Raw genomic sequence first — 18688 nt, 5'->3', positions numbered from 1 at the left:
CTTACACTTTCCTCCCACAGAGCCCTCCATTTTTCTTTCTTCCACATGCTGATGTAAGAGTCTCTTAAATGTTTCTAATGTATCTGCTTTTGCCGCCACCCCAGGCAGTGCATTTCATATACTTATCACAGACATCTCCACTATACTTTCCTCCAATTGCTATAAAATTACGTCCTCTTGTGTTAGCCATTGCCACCCTGGGTAAAAGGTGGTAGTTAGCCCTTCTATCTGTGACTCTTATTATCTTATACAACTCTATCATGTAACTGTAACCTCTTATCCTCCTTCACTTCGAGGAGAAAAGTCTTAGCTCACTTAGCCTTTCTTCATAAAGCTTGTCCCTAACCCAGGTTACATCTGCACCCTCTTTAATGCTTTCACATTCTTCATATAATGAAAAAAACAGAACTGAATAACTGACCTTACTCTATTATTCCTTGTCTAATCTAACCTTCCTTAACAAATTAAAATAAGCAGATTTATATGATGAAGTGTTTTTGATGTGAAATGTCATCTTTGTATCCCTTTTCACAGATGCTGTCTGGGCAGCTGAGCGTTTTTAACATTTTCTGCTTTTTTATTAGTTGATTAATATCTAAATTTTCAAAATTCTTTCAAAAGAATTTATTGTTATTCTCTCTAGAAATCTTACTTAGAATAATGATTTGTAAATTAATTTGCGGAATCACTACATATAGTTTTCAGAACAATCATTCCTTTTGCTGATAAAGTCTTTCAAGATATCCTATGGTCTGGTTGTGAACTGCAGCAAAAGCTAAAAAACAAAATGGAGAGACAATGTAAATACAAAGATAAGCTACACAATAATATAGAGGTGTATACCAAAATTTTTACAGATATATAAAGAGTAAAAGAGAGGCAAGACTGGATACTGAAACACTAGAAAAATGATGCTGGAGAGGTAGTAATGGGGGACAAAGAAATAACGGATAAACTTAATAAATATTCTGTCGGTGTTCACTGTGGAAGGCACCAGTAGTATGCCAGAAACTCAACAGTGTCAGACCATAAGACCATAAGATATAAGAGCAGAATTAGGTAATTTCATCATGGCTGATACATTTTTCTTCTCAGCCCCAATCTCCCCTTTTAATTTTGCCCCATGATACACTTCAGCTGATCCCACTGACTGCAATTTTGCCCTATCATCTCCCTGTCCTTCCTCACAGTCTCAACATATACTGCACTTCCATGTGTACCAATAGCTCCAGTCTCAGTCCTATCACCCTAATTCCTATCCTCTTGTCAAATTAGCTTAAACCCTCCACAACAGCTCTAGCAAACTAGCTCGCAAGGATATCAGCGCACCCCTCCCCACGCCCCCCCCAGATTCAGGTATAATTCATCCTTTTTGCACAGGTCATAACTTCCCAAAAGAGATCCCACTGTTCCAAAAATCTGAAACCCTGCCCCCTGCACCAGTTCCTCATCCATACATTCATTTACCAAACCATTCTATTCTTATCTTCATTGGTGCATGGTACAGGCAGTAAACTAAAGATCACGATCCTGAAGTTCCTGCTTTTCAGCTTTCTACCTATTTCTCTCTTCAGGACCTCATCCCTTTTCCTACATACGAGGGGTGATTGATATGTTCATTGCCTAAGGTAGAAGGAGTCAATTTTAGAAAACCTAGCACATTTATTTTTCAACATAGTTCCATCTTACATTTACACTCTTAGTCCAGCGGTCGTGGAGCATATGATCCCTTCTTTGTAGAAGTTGACGTCATGGATCTCCAGAAGTGGTTCACAGCAGGGGTGATTGATAAGTTTGTGCCTAAGGTAGACGGAGATGAGTTATTGACTTCAAACTTTCTGCATAATCACTCAAAGAGTTGAACTGCATGTGCATGTAACGAGAGCTGTATAACTCATCTCCATCTACCTTAGACCACAAACTTATCAATCACACCTGCAGTGGACCACTTCTGCAGGTCCAAGATGCCGAGTTCTACAAAGAAGGGATCATATTTCGATGATGTGTTGGGCACGTGGCCAAGTGGTTAAGGCGTTCGTCCAGTGATCTGAAGGTTGCTAGTTCGAGCCTCAGCTGTGGCAGTGTGTTTGTGTCCTTGAGCGAGGCACTTAATCGCACATTGCTCTAGTGTCTGTGCGAGGACTGGCGCCCCACACAGACTTCCAATCTGCGCCTTGTAAGGCATGAAAATGTCCCGACGCGGGCCTCTCTTTGTCTGAGTCGACGTTCCCTCCCCTCCCTCCTCCGATGGTGAAGATAGTAGTACGTGTACTTGGCTCGAAGCCCATTCGTCATATACAAGAAAGCACTAGATTATTTTTATGTTATTTTTATTGCTGGATGTGAATGGAAATTAGTGCAGGTGAAGTGTCAAAAGTTCATACTATTAGGAAGATGGAGACTTTCTGAGGTATTTTTTCAAATGACCTTGTCAAGCTTGATTAAAGGTAAGAAATATTTACCTTTATTTGTCAGATGTAAATTGAAGCATACAATGAAATGCTTTGTTCACATCAATTAACAACATAGTCTGGGGATAGTGCTGGGAGCAGCCCACAAGTATCTACACACTTCCAGCACCAACATAGCATGCACACAACTCACTAACCCTAATTCTAGCAGTATCTTTAGGAATGTGAGAGGAAACTGCAGAACCCAGATGAAACATTCATAGTCAACAGACAGTGTAGAATTAAAATATTTTTGAAAATTTTTGTAATGAATCAGAGATTAGGGAGCATAAGGTAAATGAACCATTAGGAGGCAGTGATTATAACATGATAGAATTCATACTCCATAAAGCAGATACCAAAAGAGTTAAGAGTGGACATTGTATCACTGGAAAATGACAATGCAGAGGTAGTAACATGGTACACAGAAATGGTGGATGAACTCAGTAAGCATTTTGCATCAGTCTTCATTGTGGAAGTGAGTACAGAGGCAATTACTAGAGAGAAGGTGCCTAGGAAGCTGAAAGGTCTGAAGATAGGTAAGTCAACTGGACCGTATGAAGTACACCCCAGGTTCTGGAAAAAGTTAGCTATAGATGCATTAATAGTGATCTTTCAAGAATCACTAATTTCTGGAATATTTCTGGAGAACTGGAAGATCTCAAAAGTCACTCCGCTCTTTCAGATGATATGGATGCAATAGATAAATAATTGTAGGCCAGTTATTCTGATCTCAGTGGTTTACAAGACATTAGAGTCCATTGTTAGAGACTCTAATTATTATTATTTTTTATTATTATGTAGGCCAAAGTCAGCATGGTTCCCTTAAAAGGAAACCTTTTGGAATTCTTTGAGAAAATAACAAGCAGGATAGACAAATGAGAGTTAATGGATGTTGTTTGCTTGGATTTTCAGAAGGCCTTTGACAAGGTTCTGATCATGAGTCTGCTAAGCAAAATAAGAGCCATAGCATTACAGAAACAATACTAGCATTGACAGAGGATTTTCTGATTGGTAGAACAAATGGGTAAGAATAATGGGGGCTTTTTCTGTTTGGCAGCTGGTGACTAATGGTGTTCTGCAGAGACTGATGTTGGGTTCACTACTTTCCACATGATAAGTTAATGGTTTTTGTGGCCACGTTTGTGATGAGATGAAGATATGTGGAGGGGCAGGTAGTGATGAGGAGGCAGGACGTTTGCAGAAAGACTTGAACAAATTAGGAGAATGACCAAAGAAGTTACAGCATAGAGAATTATGTAGCCATGGACACTGGTACCAGGAAAAAAAAAGTTATAAACTATTTTCTAAATGTGGAGCAAATTCAGGAATCAGAAATTCAGATTCAAGATAACATTTATTTACTTAGACATACAGTGCAATGCGTGGTCCAATCACAAACAAGAGAGAATCTGCAGATGCTGGAAATCCAAGCAACACACAGAAAATGCTGGAGGAACTCAGCAGGCCAGGCAGCCTCTGACTCCTCATCTTTTTTTTCCAGTCCTGATGAAGGGTCTCTACCTGAAATGTCATCACTACTCTTTTCCATTGATGCTGCCCGGCCTGCTGAGTTCCTCCAGCGAAATGTGTAGTTTGTGTGGATAAACAACAACACCTTAGGATGTGTTAGAGCAGTCCATAAGTGACACCACTCATTCTGGGGACAACATAGCATGTCCACAATGTTCGGCGGACCCACTCAAACACAGGGAAACACCTTTAACACCACGATAGGCCTCTTTCAGGCCTCCAACAACCATTCCCTGGCCTGGACTTGAAGAACAGCAGACAATGGCCTCAACCACCAGTACCGCTGCCTTCGGTGTTCGACCTCAGGGCTTCAACCTCCAGTATTGACCCTAGGATTCAACAATCATGGGATTTGAACTCCTGGACTTGAGCAAATGAATTGCATGAACCTCGAAACCTAGGCAGTTGCTGATCTGGGGTGCTGCCTGCCCAGGAGAAAGAAATGCAAACTAACCTTGGAGTTCTAGTGCAGAGTTCCCTAAACATTAAATTGTAGGCTGAGTTGGTACTTAGCATTCATTTCCAAACGATTAAGGGTATAAACGCAAAAATGTCATGTTGAGGCTTTTAAGGTGTTGATCAGACAGTATTTACATTACTATGAGCAGTTCTGGGCCCCATATCCGAGAAAGGACATGCTGGCCTTGGAGAAGGTCCAGAGAGATTCAAGAAAATAATCCTGGGAATGATAGGGTTAAAGTGGGGCTGCACTCACTGAAGTTCAATAGAATGAAGTGGGATCTCATCATAATCTACAGAATATTGAAATACTCAGATAGAGAGGACTCATGGGGGTGAGTCTACTTGTGGGGAAATCTAGGACCAGAGCTTGCAGCCTTAGAATAGAAGGACATCCATTTGCAACTGAGTGGAATGGAAATTCATTAGCCAAAGATAGTGAATCTGAGGAATTCACTGTCACAGACAGTGCGGAGGCCAAGACATTAGGTACAATTAAAGTGGAGTTTCAAGGGTTCTTGTTTAATAAGGGTGTCAAAGGTTAAGGGGAGAAGGCAGGAAAGTGGGTTTGAGAGGAAAAATAAATGAGCCATGATTGAATAGCAGAGCAGACAAAAGGAGCTTTTAATACCTGCAAATCATTGATGAGTGAAGTAATTCTACAACGTTGGGTCTGAATAGCTACATTTAGTATTCATCGAGATTAACTTACAGCAACATAAGGTGAATACACTGATTCCTAACACGTAGAGACGGAAGCCATATTTGATATTGATCAATGTAACCAGTATCATCTTATAAAGTGAATGCACTGATGTTTACAGTAAATCGCTGACAGTAATTAAGGTGACGAGTATGTGCTACGCTAGATTTAGTCCAACATCAGCTCTGCTGATCCATCTCCTTCAGAGTGGAGAGGAAAGGGGGGCTAGAAGTGTCTGATGAGGTGATGACTGGTTGAATAAATGGTAGAACAACTGCTTGACTGACTGCTAAAATGAATGGTAGACACTACATGGGAGAGATGAAGATGGATGCTAATGAAACAACTGGTAGCTATTCCAACACAAGGAGAGTATGATACAGATTTATAAAATACCGATTGGTCTACAACTATCATATTGTGTGCAGTTCCGGTCATCACACTATATAGAACAGTTGCAACTACACTGGAGAGAAGACAGAAGACTTTCACCAAGACAATATTTGAAATAGGATGGTATGAAGTGCAAATAACAGGCTGGCTTTCAAACATGTGTGCATAAGTAAGCTTTTACATGACTTGTGAGTATTTGTTTCTTGTAACCTAAAGAAGAACTGGTCATTTCATGGAATCATGTAGGCCTATTCCCTGGCAGCTGCCGCTCAGACCCAGTATTCTACATTATTCCTTGCTAACACATCCTAACTATCATCATTAACCACAAACGGGTTTTTAAATCAGAAAACTTCTAGTCATTTATTTTCAATTCTGTCTATCCCATGGTGGTGTTACAGTGGCAGAATCATATTTGCACAGGATGATATAATTGACTGGTGACAAACAATGTAGTTATTAGTTAAATATCTTCTAATTACAAACTTTCATCCCGTTTACTTTGCAGTTTTGATGTAATATTCTATCCAATGTTACTATTTCATATTTAAATTAACATCAACTTCTCATGATTTACTATGAAAGCTAACAATGTATTTATCTAAAGTTTCAAAGCTTGAAGCCACAGAGCGGATTTTTAGCTACGTCACTTTGTTAGTTATTTAGCTCAACTAATCCATTGGAGAACCATTAACATTAATTTACATGAGACCTGATTTATTATGGGTGAGTGATCTGCTGTGATAAATGATCACCAAACACAAGACATCCCAGTTACAGTAAGTGAGCATTCCGAGCACATCACACAAAAGCTAACCATGCTGGCTATTATCTCTTTATGCTCCATTGCCCTGACTGTTTGCTCCTATTACTGCTGATAGTTTCATCTTCAAACTGCCTCTCTCATCTTGCATCTCTACTCTGTTTAGATTTTGATTGCTGCTTCCGCTCTTCTGATCTGAATAAATACACACCAGTGATTGTCATTTGTGAGCCAAATTCCCACTTCAGGTTAATTCTTCTGAGTGTTAGCACTTTTGTTTTGACCGACAGAACAAAATTGTATATGCATTTTACCTTCATGTTACCAGAATTGACTCTATTATTTATCTAACCAAGAGAAAAAACTAACAAGCTCAAAGTTGACATGAAAATTAAAAGCACTTAATTGAAATCTGCATAATTAACAACTTATTTAAGCAACAGTGAACACTGTTGAACATGTTTCATAACACAGATAAGAGAACAATTCTCCCTGGACAGTTTGTGATTATCCCCCATCGTAATTCTCTCTGGAGGATAAAACATTTCATTTTCATGTTCTGTTTTTCACGTGAGCCTGGTCAGTGTGTTCTACACTTTCTTTGTTCTCATCAATTTACTGCTGCAGTCATCAATGCTTTGACATTTAACCTCTCTATATTGGCTTTTGTATTTTTTTTAAATAGCAGATGAAATTCTGAGCAAAACAAAAGCAAGCAAACGACAAAGAAGTGTGTTAGGTATCACATTAGGCTACAGGGACAGAGCTGTGGGGGAGCTAGAGGACAGGCCAGAGTCTAAGCCTCGACTCCGCGTTCGAAGGTTGTTGACATAGGCATAGTCCACAGACCTGTAAGGAGAAGGGCTGGAGTAGCCGACATGTTCCAGGACCTAAGTTCCATGCAGCATGAGGAAAGAAGAGAAGTGAAACCTTTGGTGTGCAAATTGGGAACCCAGGGTTTGATGCTAGTGTTCGGAGTGCTATCATTAGTGAGTCTAGAGATTGACGCCTAGATTTTGAGTCTACATTCATCATCACTGGAGAGTCCTGTATCAATGCTGAGGATCAAAACCTGGTGGGTGGGGGGGGGGGTCCATTGGAAGTCTAGATCAAAGCCTAAAAGGTCAATAGGTAGTCCAGAAATCAAAGCCTGATGGCCACTGCTCCAAGTTTACGATTCTCGGTTAATCTACTGGGAATTCAATGGCTCAATATCTGCAAACCATAAGTTATGTATACAAGATATTAAGAGGAATGGATAGAGTGAACAGCCAGCGCCTCTTCCCCAGGGCACCACTGCTCAATACAAGGGGACGTGGCTTTAAGGTAAGGGGTGGGAAATTCAAAGGGGATATTAGAGGAAGGTTTTTTACTCAGAGAGTGGTGCGTGGAATGCACTGCCTGAGTCAGTGGTGGAGGCAGATACACTAGTGAAATTTAAGAGACTACTAGACAGGTATATGGAGGAATTTAAGGTGGGGGGGTTATATGGGAGGCAGGGTTTGAGGGTCGGCACAACAATGTTGGCCTAAGGGCCTGTACTATGCTGCACTATTCTATGTTCTACGTTCTATCTATATTAATTGGAGATTGGAGGCGAAAGAAGATACCTGTCCTGGGGTTGAAGCACTGTTTATGTTTGTGTATGGGTGCGATGGAGAAATGGGGCTTGTTTTGATATTGATGTTTTGTCACTTCATGTATTCTGTTCTGTTGTGTCCTGTGTTGTTCTGCTGAGCATGATAGACATGCTCATTTGGTTCCAGAATGTGTGGCAACACTTGGGAGCTGCCCCCAGGATATCCGTGTAATGCAAACAATACATTTCGTTGTATGTTTCTTTGTAATCCACCTTATAAAGCAATACCGAAGTATCAATGAATCAGGAAGGTAAGTCAAACCATCTTGATTCTGTCATATAGTCACGTTGCACCACCCCCACCCACTCCCAACAATACAGCAAAAAAACTTATTATTTTTATAAAACACAAAACATATGAAACGTATTGTGAAAGAACAAGTCCTTTAGACCATCATGTCTGTGATGCCTATAATGTCAACCTAACATTCAGGATGGCCTGTAGATAATGAACACAGAGCTGAACTGTACTGAAATGTGCCTTTTTTGTTTTATATTCTACGTTTTTGCTCATTTTTCTCTTGCTGTTTGATGTTTTTGCACATGGGGCGATAGAGGGTTTTGATGTTTGATATTTTTCTTTGAACGGGTTGGTTCAATGGTTCTTTGTTTCTTGGCTTTCTGTGGGAAAGATGCACTTCAGGATTGTATACTGCATACATGCTTTGATAAAAAATGTACTTTGAACTAATCTCATCCATTTGCAACTGATCTGCATTCAATCAGGTCCTGCCTGTTTATATGTCTGCCCAAATGCCTCTTAAATGCTTCCCTTGTATCAGATTCCAGGCATCTACAACTCTGAATGCAGAATAAAATCGCCTCACACCTCTCCTCCAACCTTTCCCCATCTCTCCCCCGATATCTGACATTTTCACCCTGTGAAAAAGCCTCCATCTGCCCTGTGTACACTTCTCATAATTTTATATATTTCACTCAGATCTCCCCTCAGTTTCCAATGCTACAACAAAAATAATCCAAGTTTGATGGTTATCACAATCTCATCCAGACATCACCCGGTAAACCAATTCTGCATCCTCTTCAAAGCCTCCACATCCTTCTTCGAGTGTCCATCTGTAAATTTTTGGTCCATTTTCCTATTTGGTTTATATCCTGCTGTATCCTTTGACATCCATGCTCAATATCCACAACTCTACCAATATCAGTGTAACCATGTGACCATCGGATCTTACTCAGTATTGTTAAAAGTGTACTTAGGCATCCATCCAGATAATGCTAGAATAGTTGTCTGTGCCTTTAAGGAAGACGGTGATGTCATTACGCATGTGCGGGATAGTGGGGAGACCATTTTGTTTCTGCTGAAGACGCTGTTGGGGCATTGGAATTGAATTCCTCCCCGAGACTGGGCATGGTGAGGAAAGGTGAGCATTAGTTGACGATATCCATGTGAATTCATTTATGCTTGTTGGCAAATCGAGAATATCGGTAATTTGACATGTTTTACATGTGGATGCTTTCGATTTTCACGAGTAATGGCATCGACACTGGATCGTGTGGCTCATGCAAAGTTTCTCACCATCCAAGTAGGTCAGTTTTCCTGTAATTTAACTACCAGGCAATACCTTGTGAAAGTTGTGCCAAAGTGTACCTTTTGTCTAACTTTATTATACCTGGACTGATTGTGCATGTAACAGCGTAACATGAATGTTTAGTCTCTGTTCAGAAGTTCAGCACGTGTGTACATCTTAGATGAGATGTATTCGCTTACATTTTTCGCTGTTATGTATAAAATGCAGGGTGGGTGGGATTCTAATGTTGTTTGTATTGTGTTCCTTCAGAATTGCCACTACTGTATTTGTACTGGTATTTTTTATACTGCATACGCAATTCTGTCCATACACAAGGGTGTGGATCGAACGTTAAACTGAGATTGTAACAGCAAGAACTGGTTGTAAATTCGTTCGTTTTGTTTTGCGACCCTCTTCTGGAACTTAAACATCTAAAACAGATAAAGGAATTAAAACCCAAAAAAATATTTGTTGTCCTGCATGTGTACTTTTCCCCAGGCTATATCTGTGTCATTTTTAAGCTTTCTTATCAAAACACCTTTGTTTTCATCCAGATCATTTACACATAGTTCTCACTAACAACTAAACTCCCAGCAGTGATCCGTGAAGCACAATACTGGTCAAGGGTCTCTAGTGTGAAAGTTCAAAGGTTCAAAGTAACTTTATTGTCAAAGTCCATATCGGTCACCAAATACAACCCTGAGATTCATTTTCTTGCAGGCATACTCAATAAATTCATAATAGAATAATAACTATAATAGAATAAGTGAAAGACTGCACCAATGCACAAAAGACAACAAACTGTGAAAATGAAAAGATTATATGGTTAGTAAGGAATAATAATAATAATAAAGCAAGCAATAGATATTGAGAACATGAACTTAACAGTCCTTGAAAGTGAGTCTATAAGTTGTGAGAACATTTCAGTGATGGGGCAAGTGAAAATGAGTGAAGTTATCCCCTTCAGTTCAAGAGCCTGATTGTTGGGAGTAATAACCGTTTCTGGACCTGGTGGTGAGAGCCCCAAGACTCCTGTACCTTCTTCCTGATGGTAGCAGTGAGAAGAAAACACATCTTGGGTGGTAGCAGTGAGAAGAAAACACATCTTGGGTGGTGGGGGTCTCTAATGATAGATGCTTCTTCCCTGTAACAACTCTCCATGTAAATGTGCTACTTTTCTTAGGAATTTCCATTCAAGGGCATTGGTGTTTCCATACCAGGCTGTGATGCAGCCAGTTGATATATCTCCACCACACAGCTATAGAAGTTTGTCAAAGTTTTAGATGTCATGCCAAATCTCATAAACTCCTAAGGAATTAGAGGTGCTCCCATGCTTTCGTTGTAATTACACTTATGTACTGGGCCTAGGACATGTCTCCTAAGTGATTGTCCGTGAAATCCACATTCCGGTTCACGGTCCGGTCCATGTTCCTTATTCCAGGTTTTCCGGTCTTCCCCAGTTTCTGTTGAGGCAGCTGATTCTCGTTTGTGCTAGCTTCATAAATAGTTTCAGGATTCAGCCTCTGGTTGCGGGCTGGTTGAATTGAGTTGTGACTGGAAAATGGCGGAGAGAGAGAGAACATCAAGGAAAGGGCCAAGCTGTTGAAGGAAGTTCTTGACGAGAGTGGAAGCGAACTAGAGATGGAGGTTGGTGGGAAAGAGGAACGGAATGGAAAGAGGAAGAAAAGAAAGCAGAGGTACGGCATATGAAACTCTGAGGAATCAGCGGATGATCAAAACAGGACAGCAAAACAATGGAAAGAAGATGAAATTAAAACAAATATAAAACTAAGTGAAGACGGGACATCATTTAGTGATTGGAACCCGATTCGTTTGACAAAGATGCTCAACAAAACTCTACGCGAGATTAAAGGAGCAAAGATTTTATGAAATGGATCGCTATTAGTGATTTGTCGGGATAGTTCTCAGCAAGGTAAAGTGATAACACAAAATAATCTGCAGATGCTGGGGTCAAAACAACACTCACAACACGCTGGAGGAACTCAGCAGGTCGGGCAGCATCCGTGGAAAAGATCAGTCGACGTTTCGGGCCGGAACCCTTCATCAGGACTGTAGAGGGAAGGGGCAGAGGCCCTATAAAGAAGGTGGGGGGAGGGTGGTAAGGAGAAGGCTGGTAGGTGATAAACCAGTAAGGGAAAGATAAAGGGGTGGGGAAAGGGAGGCAGGGAGGTGATAGAAAGTGATCAGATTATGTAAAATAGACGGCAAAGAAGAACAATGCTCAATACCCAAAAATAGAAAGTGGACTAGAGGAGTTATTTTGGGGATATCAACAAAAGTTGCTATGGATGAGATTAAACAGAACATAAAAGGAGCAAAAATTATTGAGGCCAAACGTTTGAAAGTTACAAGAAACGGGAAAAAGTGTGATAGTTTATCGGTAATGATTAACTTTGATGAAGAGAGATTGCCGACTAACATTTACTTAAGGTATATGTGTTGTGCGCTTAGAATATATATACCACCTCCTTTAAGATGCTATAAATGTCAGAAATTCGGGCACATTGCGGCAGTCTGCAGAGGGAAACAAAGATGTGGAAGATGCACTAGAGAACCTGAATATGGGAACTGTGAGGCAGGCGCTAGGCTGAAATCCTGCAATTGTGGCGAGGAGCACAGCGCAGCTTATCAAGGGTGCATTTATAGTAAGAAGGCGGCTGAGATACAATATGTAAAAGTAACTCAAGGAATCAGTTATGCAGAGGCAGTGAAAGAAGTTGATGAAAAAAAGGCTGTCAAGCAAACAAATACAGGGAATAATAAACTGGTGAATTGTAAGAGCTGTAGTATGAAAAATAAGGATACACTATTAATGAGTAGAAAGGAGTTCATGCTTTTTATGGTGGATGCAATTAATTGTTCAGCGCAAACAAACAAAAGAACTGAGAAAATTAAAATTATCATCAAGCCTGCAGAAAAGTATCTTGGTATTAAAGGAATTAGGTGGGAAGAAGTCAAAGAAATGCTGAATGGAGGATCCAACAGTTCACAGGGCAGGGGAGATGGAATCTTAATGGCAGTATATTTATCGCAAATGGTCAAGAATTTAAGAAATGTTTCAGAACTTAAGGAAAATCCTCAGATTTTATGGTTGAAGCCCAGGGTAAATGTGCAGAACTCCAACAACAAATAGAAGTACCCGACAAGAACAACAGTGAGTTGGAAAGAGATTGGAAAATGGAGGAAATTATTACAAGGATACAAAAGGAAAAAGAATTTGTTGCAAAGTGAATTATCTACATTCATATTATAAAATGAAAACATAGAAGCGAATGAAGAAGAATTCCGAGGTCTCAGTAAACAACTGCAGGCTACGATCCAAGAAAAGGAAAACCTGAAAAAGCAGATAGACTTGGAAAAACAAGTTTAAAAGTATAGCGTGTGATAATTACTATTCTTTAACAAGATGATTTTAGTCTTACAAGTGATGTAGATGAAATCAGTGTAATTGAGGTAATGCGAAAACATGTGACATAATTAGGGAAGAATAGCAGTTTGTGGCATTATCTAATGAGCGCATTAAGCATTCACGAGGAATTGCAACTACAGAGTGATGCTAATAGAGAACTGCAGGCTGAACTAGATTGTCTAAAGTAGAGAACTCCAGGACATAGTTGGTTGAAACACCACAAGTCTAGCAGGTGGCAGTAATGCACTGAAAACTAGTTGCCAACCGCCATTAAACAAAAAAGAAGAAGAAGAAGAAGAAGATGCCTCTGGTTGCTGGATTGTTCCTATCCAAACTCCCTGTTTGTATCCCTTCTCTGCTCCTACCTCCTGAAGCCTTGACCTGCAACCAGTGTCTGAAGCCTCGCCTCACCTGAAGCCTTGCCTTGTCTTGCCTCGCCTCGCCTGAAGCCTTGTCTGCACCCGCTGTCTGGTTCAATTGCTGGAGCAAGATAAGGAACTGTCTATCATTGTTTTCAACTGTCTCTGTGTCCACACCTTCACTAGGTAGGTCTGGCTGTTTGCTGCTACCTAGTGTTGCGATTTGTCTTTGTGTCCTTGCCTTTGCTAGGTAGGTCTGGCCGTTTGCCGCTACCTAGTGTTGAGAATTGTCTGTGTCCATGTCTTTGCTAGGTAGGTCCAGCTGTCTGCTGCTGCCTTGTATTAGGAACTGTCTTGTTGTATTTTGCATTCTGTGTAATGAGTCCTGGCTCTATGTCCTGTACCCAAGGAGGAGTCCCAGCTCTGTGTTCTGTGTATGAGTCCTGGCCCTACATCCTGTTTCCAAAGAGGGTTCCTGGCTCTGTGTTCCATGTTCCTGTCTCTCCCTCGACCGAGGCTCTGCGCTCCCGTCTCTCCCTCGACCAAGGCACTGCGCTCCCATCTCTTCCTCGACCGAGGCTCTGCACTCCCATCTCTCCCTCGACCGAGGCTCTGCGTTCCCGTCTCTCCCTCGACCAAAGCTCTGGATTCCCGTCTCTCCCTCGACCAAGTCAAGGCTTCAGGGTCTTGTCCAGTCCTAGCCACAATCCAAGAACCTTGTCCTGTCCAAGCCGTGGATTTGTGTTCTCGTCTTGTCCATGTATCTCGCCCAACCCTGGAGTACCTTACCAGCCCGGTGCTGGGGTTCCCTTGTCCTGTCCAGGAGTCTCACGTCCAGTCCTGTAGCCACGTCTTGTCCTCGCCCAGTTCTGGAGTCCGAGCCCGAGTCAAGTCCCAGGTTCTGGGACCCTGCCCAGTCTCTGGCTCAGAGCCCGAACCCAAGCCTCGAAGTACCCTCACGCCTCAAGGAACCCAAGCCTTATCATATCTTCGCCTAGATCCGGGCTCTAAGCCCGAATCAAGACCCAGGTTTCGGGTCCTTGTCCAGTCTCTGGCTCGGAGTCCTTGTCCAGGCTCCTAGTTCTTTGTTCCTCATCCTTTTCCCACTTTCCTAGTCAAGTCCTAGCCCAGGTTGGTTTTCTTGCCCCAGCTCCCAGTCTGCATCCAGTCACGTCCCTAACTCTAGTCTCTAGTCCTGTCCTGTTCTTAGTACTTCAGTGCCTGTGTGCCTGTGTCTTGCATTTGGGTCCGCCATCAATGCCCCCCCCCCCATGACAGTGATAACACTGAGGAATTTAAAGTTGCTGACACTCTCCCTCTCTGAGCCCCCCATGAGGACTGGTTCATGGACCTTGGGTTTCCTCCTCCTAAGGTCAACAAACAGTTCCTGGGTTTGCTAACTTTAAGTAAGAGGTTATTCTTGCAACAGCACTCTGCCAGATGTTTAGTCTTCCTCCTATCTGCTGATTTGTCACTACTTTAATTTGGCCAACAACAGTAATGACAACAGCAAACTTGAAAATGCATTGGAACTGTGTTTAGCTGCACAATCATAACAAGTAGAGCAGGGTATTAAGCCTGTAGTGAACCTGTGCAGATGGAGATTGTGGAGGAGTTGTTATTGCCAATCCGATTGACTAGGGTCTGCAAGTGATGAAATTGAGGATCCAATTGCACAAGGAGGTATTGAGGCCAAATTGCTGAAGCTTCTTGGTTAGCTTTGACATGATGATGGTATTGAATGCTGAGCTGTAGTCAATAAAGAACATTCTGATGTATGCATCTTTACTGTCCAGATGTTCCAGGGTTGAGTGAAGACCCAAAGAGATGGCATCTGCAGTGGACCTATTGCTCTGGGGATATTGAAGCAGATCTATGTCACTTCTTAGTTGATATATTTCATCACCATTCTCTCAAAACTCTTCATCAGTGTGGATGTAAGTGCTCCTGATGATAGTCATTGAGGTGGGTTACCACGTTCTTAGATTAGACTTTTTTTAGATTATGAGGATACTCAGTCTTCGTTTATTGTCATTTAGAAATGCATGCATTAAAAAATGATAATGTTCCTCCAGAAAGATATCACAGAAACACAGGACAAACCAAGACTAAAACTGACAAAACACATAATTATAACATATAGTTACAACAGTGCAAAGCAATACCATAATTTGATAAAGAGCAGACCATGGGCACGGTAAAAAAAGTCTCAAGTCCCAATAGCTCCATCATCTCATGCAGACGGTAGAAGGGAGAAACTCTCCCTGCTATGAACCTCCAAGCGCCACAAACTTGTGGGTGCATTGGAAGCACCCAACCGCAGCTGAATCTGAGTCCGTCTGAAAACTTCGAGCCTCCGACACCAAGTACCGAGCATCATCCTCTGCCGAGCGCTTCGACCCTGTCTCGGCCGCTGAACAACAAGCAAAGCTGAGGACTCGGGCCTTCCTCTCCAGAGATTCTGGATCACACAGTAGCAGCGGCAGCAAAGCAGGCATTTCAGAAGTTTCACCAGATGTTCCTCTGTATTCTCACATCCGTCTCCATCAAATCAGGGTTGTGCATGGCACCCTACTTGACAGATAACAGATATCACCACTGGAGTGGCTGCTGGGAGCTGCGTCACGCCACCATCTTCTCCTCCCACCAGAAACTGCTATAATTGAAGCGTGCTTGAAGCAGGTGGGTACCCCAGTCTGCCAAAGCGAGAAGTTAAAGATCTCACTGAACACTTCATTCCGTTGATCAGCAAAAGTCTTTAGTACTTGACCAGGTACCCAATCTGGGCTGGATGCTTTTCATGGGTTCTTCCTCCTGAAGGACATTTGCACGTTAGCCTCAGAGGCTGCAATCACAACATCATTGGGGGCTGTGGGAGCTTGTGATGATTCCTTCAGGTTTTGATGGTCACAAGATATTCTACAGATGGTGGAGGTGTTAACTAACACACACAAGAGAATGGAGGATCCCAGTAGGATAAGAAACATATATGGAGTGAAATAAACCATCGATGTTCTGGTCTTCAACCCTTCATCTGGACTATGGATCAATCAGGGCAATGCATATAACTGAATTTCGATTTACCTAGGAGTAATTTGAAGTTTCAGAAGACAGGAGTTATAATTTAGAACAGATGAAATCCTATTGAAATATTGTTGATTGCTAAAGAACACAATGGGAGAAGAAGAAAACCCACCCTCACATTTACAGGTACCTGATATATAGATGTTTAATACAGCGATTGATTACTTTTTGTTTGAACGCATTCCTATGATTGCAGTGTTTGTGATTATAAAGTGATACCTTTTGCATCACATTTCACGTCAATTTGTTTTTCATTAAATTGGTCCCAGAAGAGTCACAAGACCTGCTGTATTAGTCCGACTGAAGAAAATTCCATGATAATGACAAGGGATATTATGTTCATTAACATGAATGATACTGCCAGTGTTTCAGCATGAAGTATCAGCTGCAGAAACCTTGTGTCTGTGTATCATGGATAATACATGAAGTTTAAATTACTCTTCATTAACAACCTAGTTTACCTCTATAATTATGAGCAGATCTGTATGATATTTAGTATTACCAGACCACAACAACCAAGAGGATATCCTGCAAATTCTATATACTGGATAGGGTAACTATATTTAGTGCAACACACCCAACATACCAGAACTCAGTAGGTCTGGCAGCAGCTATGGAAATGAACAGATAATCAATGATTTGTGCTGTGACGCTTCTATGGGACTGAGAAAGGTGGGGAAGGTACGAAAATAAAATGATAAGGGGAGAGGAAGGAGGCCAGCTGGAAGGTAATAGTTGAAGACAGGTGGGCAGGAAACATCAAGGGCTGGAGAAGAAGGAATCTGATTGGAGAGGAGAGTGGACCATAGGAGAAAGGGATGGAGGATGGTACCTGGGATGGGGAGCGGGGGAGTAATAGGCAGGTGAAAAGAAGTGGAGAAGAGATAAACTGAAGAAGGGGGAGGTCAGTTGTTCAGTTCTGGTCACTTCATTATAGGAATAATGTGGAAGCTTTAGAGAGGGTACGGAAGAGATTTACCTGGATGCTACCTGGATTAGAGGGCAAGATTTGTGTGGAAATGTTCAGTGAACTAGGTCTTTCCTCTTGTGAGTCAAGGAGGATAGGTTATTTGATGTAGGTATGTTAAATTATAAGAGTCATAGATAGAGTGAATAGCCAGCACCATTTACCCAAACTAGCAATGGCTAATATGAGGATACAATGGGGTCTTTTAAGAGACTCCTGGATAGGTACATGAAGCTTAGAAAAATAGAGGGCTATGGGTAATCCTAGGTAATTTCTAAAGTAAGTACATGTTGGGCACAGCATTGTGGGCTGAAGGGCCTGTATTGTGCTGTAGGTTTTCTATGTTTCTATGAGGAGATATCATCTGAAGCTGATTGGAAGAAAGTATAGGGACGATGCCAGAGGCAAATTTTTTACACAGAGTGGAAAGTGCATCAAATGCATTGTCAAGAGTAGTGGTAGAAGCAGATATATAGGGACATCTGACAAACTCTTAGATTGGCACATGGATGAAATAAAGATAGTGGGCTATGTGGCAGTGAAGTGTTTACTTTATTGATAATAAAGTAGGTTCAAGTGTTGGCAGACATAATGATCAAACAATCTGTACCGTTCTATGTTCTATGTTCTCAGGAAGGATAGACATAGGAGAGTCAGTTGATGTTGTTTACTTGGATTTGCAAAAAGCCTTTTACATGTTTCTACTCCTGAGGCTGCCAAACAAGGTAAGAGCCCATGGTGTTACAGAAATGATACCAGCATCAACAGAAGATTGACTAAACAGCAGAAGTTGAAGAGTAAGAATAATGGGGACTTTTTCTGGTTGGCTGTCGGTTACTTGTGGTGTTCCGCAAGGGGTCGGCATTGAGTCAGTTACTTTTCACTGTCTATGATAATAGTCTGGACAATGGAATTGTTGACTTTGTAACCAGTTTCTGGATTACAGAAAATTAGGTGGAAGGCAATGTAATTTTGAGGAATTAGGGAGTCTACAGAAGGACTGGGAAAGATTAGTAGAATGGGCTAGGAAGTGGCAGATGGAACACTAATCCACTAGAGAAACCATCAGCAGTGTAAATTAGACCTGATTTATTATGGGTGAGTGATCTGCTGTGATAAATGATCACCAAACCCAAGACGTTCCAGTTACAGAAAGTGAGCAATATGAGCATATCACATGAAAGCTAGCCATGCTCTGCATTATCTCTTTATGCTCCATTGCTCTGATTGTTTGCTCTTATTACTGCTGATAGTTTCATCTTCAGAACAAGATGCCTCTCTCATCTTGCATCCCTACTCTCTTTAGATCCTGGTTGCTTCTTTCACTCTTTTGATTGATCGGAATATATACACACTAGTGATTATCATTAGTTAGCCAA

At 41.5% G+C, this 18688-nt stretch overlaps 1 long non-coding RNA gene across 1 annotated transcript in view; it reads right to left on the bottom strand.

Annotated features, from left to right (window-relative positions):
- Positions 1–425: 425 nt before the first annotated feature.
- The window catches only part of LOC134342409 (uncharacterized), a 49046-nt gene continuing 30783 nt past the window's right edge, over positions 426–18688 (bottom strand). Inside the window, exon 3 of the long non-coding RNA XR_010017020.1 lies at positions 426–775. This is a non-coding gene — a long non-coding RNA (uncharacterized LOC134342409). The remainder of the gene's footprint in view (positions 776–18688) is intronic.

This window comes from Mobula hypostoma, chromosome 1 (assembly GCF_963921235.1).
Source record: "Mobula hypostoma chromosome 1, sMobHyp1.1, whole genome shotgun sequence".
Taxonomy (NCBI): Eukaryota; Metazoa; Chordata; class Chondrichthyes; order Myliobatiformes; family Myliobatidae; genus Mobula; species Mobula hypostoma.
Note: the sequence above shows the minus strand (reverse complement) of the source record. Positions and strands in the feature narration are given on the sequence as shown.